Source organism: Triticum aestivum, chromosome 6D (assembly GCF_018294505.1).
Source record: "Triticum aestivum cultivar Chinese Spring chromosome 6D, IWGSC CS RefSeq v2.1, whole genome shotgun sequence".
NCBI classification, from domain to species: Eukaryota; Viridiplantae; Streptophyta; class Magnoliopsida; order Poales; family Poaceae; genus Triticum; species Triticum aestivum.
The window spans coordinates 425443294-425446475 of NC_057811.1; positions in this window are offsets into that span (position 1 = coordinate 425443294).

Below are 3182 nucleotides of genomic sequence, written 5' to 3' on the forward strand. Positions count from 1 at the left end.
GTGGTACTGCCGCCGCCCGTTCTTTGCCGGTTTTCGTTTTTTTTTAAACCTTTGTAAAAAAACCCTAGATCGGTTTTTTTCGGTTTTATTATTTTGCGAGCGTTCACCGAACCGTTCGTTTTAACGAACGCGTTCGTCGGTTTTTCTCTGTTAATGAACGTCCGTTATTTAACCGTTCGTCCGTTTTTCTTTTTCGTCGGATTTTCTCGTTATTTTCTCAGATTTGATTTCTGATCGAATCTTCGATTCTGTTTAACTTCTCGCTCGTTTATCGGAATCAGGCGATTCAAGCGCCTAGAGTTTCGTCTCGAAATTCTCTTTCCGTTTAACCTACTCAAACAAGTTTTTGCTACAGTAAAATTTGACCTAGATCCAGATTAGCAAACGAAGTTTCTTTCTTTCGCCATTTGACTTTCGTTGCTTCTTTCGAGTTGATTCTTTTTGCAAACCGGAGTTCTTAAGTTGAACTATCTGGTTGGATCTTTCATTCGAGTTTTACCTGTGCATTAGATGAGTACTGATTGTATGCTTGTTTGTTTGCGATAGAGTATCCGGAGTGTGCCGCTTGTTACTTCGACTCGCTAGGTTTTGCGGATCATCAGCAAGGCAAGTAACACTTTGATCATATTCCGTTCATACCCAGTTTTTATTGCATTAGATCTGTTTTCCTCAAACACCTTGCATGATTAGGATCTAATTAAATTGTGGGTATTGGGAAGTAGTTGAGGTAGTACCTATTACCTGTTTTACTTTATCAAACCCTTGGGAGTTACTTCTACGTTGCTTTTATTATTGCCATGCTATGCTCGTAGACGTGGATTGGGTTTGAGTGAAATTCATGACAGATGTGAGATTGTTAATAATGGTTTACTTAAGGTGGCAACTAAAACTCACATCTGGGTGGATTGAGGCACCTGGAGAACCCAGTGTTGTCTGTATGTATAAGGTCCGCCACCCAGGCTCAAAGGGATCATAAGATTATTCATGCTAGAAACTTCCGTGTGCAGCCACAAGCTATTATGGGCTCTAGCATAGCTGAGTAGGTTACAGGATCTCTTGAAGAGGTGGACTAGCAGATGTAGGGGAAAGTAGGTGTACCGGTCCATCCAGAGTAAAGGGTGATTGTTTCTGAAAGACTGTGTCTCGGTCATCCGTTTCTCAAACATCATGCAGTGCGAGAATCAAGCGGAGGCGATCGAGTCTTGTGGGGAAAAGTGCGCAAACCTCTGCAGAGTGTACAAACTGATCATGATTAGCCGTGTCCCCGGTTATGGACAACTTGAGTATCTAGTACCTGGATTATCGTTTGAATCTCATCACCGTGATACTTATAATTAATTTTGTTGGGTTAATGATGATACTTAATTGGGATTGAGTTGGAGGTACCTTCTCAATGTTTCAACCACCATGATAGTTAAATAAAATTTATTCCTTTTGAAGTAGGATAAAATTGGCTTTTCGCAAAAACTGTAACCATAGAGCTTTCCACCAGCCATAAATGCATGTAGTATAGCATTGTTACTGTTCATTGCTCTCTATGTGTTACATTGCCAGCATATTCTATGTGCTGACCCGTTTTCGGGCTGCAACGTTTCATGTTGCAGACTTTTCAGACGACGAGTAAGGTGCTTTAGGTCATGGTCTTATACTCAGTGATGCCGCTGGTGTTGATGGACTCACTTATCTTCCAAGTCTTCCGCTGTTATCGTTATTAGATGGCCTTCTGCCATGTTTATCATACTTAAACTCTTCGGAGTTATTCGATGTAATAAGTGTGTGATTGCTACTCTGTTATAAATCCTCCATTTGTACTGTGCGTGTCAGCATTACTGATCCAGGGATGACACGGGTGCACAGCAGCACAGGCCATTTGAGGTCTGGTCGCTACAACCGGAGCATGTGCATGCAATTCATATTTAGATTATGCACATTAAAAGTCCACAAACTCAATTAATGTATAAAAAGGCCAAATGAACCTGAAATAATTCCAAAATTTAACAGGGCACTCATATAGTTCTATTTTGCCTCTGTAAATAAAATCAGGGGGGAGGCAGCGTATATCATTTCACACACAAATGTGACACGTTCCCTCTCGGAACCACGAGGCTTGTTGAGAGAATCTCTTGTTTTGCAAGAGGCTTATACCAAAACTTGTCCCAATTCAGCCAAAAATTATACGTATGAAAACAGGGTTTTGATTATCCCAAACATCTCGCTACCTAGACCAATAATGTACTATGATTTGAATTCAACATAAAATGGATACAAATATTTGGATTGGAGAGCGTATGGTACATGTAGTTCATAGTGAAATATGATTACTGCTATATGTATGTTTTTTGTTATCAAGATAATATTTAAATTATTGTATAACTTGACAACAATCGTATTGAAATAAGGAAAATTGATTCAAATTTAGTCCATATGGTAGACGACAATATATATGTTCACATGGTGGAGTAAAATGTTCATATATGATGGAAGATCAAAATGTACGACTACATCAATTATAAACCGCAAGGTCACCTAACGATATATTCGAATTCAACGTAACGTGGATTCAAAAATTGAAATTCGAGATCATGGCATCTGTAATCATATAAAAAGGGACATTACTCTTTCTTTGGTGGGAATTGATTTGTTTTTTGTTGTTGTTGAGGGAAGTGCGAATCGATTTGGTACTGTGCAGGGTAATCTTGTTCTCCCGAATTTTTTTTACATTTTTCTTGTAGTTTTTTCAATGGCATCTATAGCAATATAGTAAAAGGGGACATGACTCTCTTGTGTCTTGTATGAATTGTTTTTTTACACGTTAAGTTTGTTCTGCCGAACAAGGAATCCGCACCTTGTTATCCCGAAATTTTCAAGCTCGAGTATCTTTTGTCTCACCTGCTTTGAAACTCCCGCTTCTTCAACCCGCGCCGCGCCTTGTTATCCCGAAACTTGGACGCGCGCGAGAACTCCCTCCTCATCCGAAATCGCTCCCGCATCCCAGACACGCGAAATCCCCCTTCTACCCCTCAGCCGAAAATGAAGCTCCACGTCGCGGTGTCAAAACCGGTGGGGGTACGCTGGTAACTTACCCTACATTTTGGACAAGCGGGTCCCTAAGCTTGGCTCCCCCTCCCCCTTCGCCCCCCCCCCCATTCGTACACCGAGGCCGCCAAAACCCGCGAAACCCC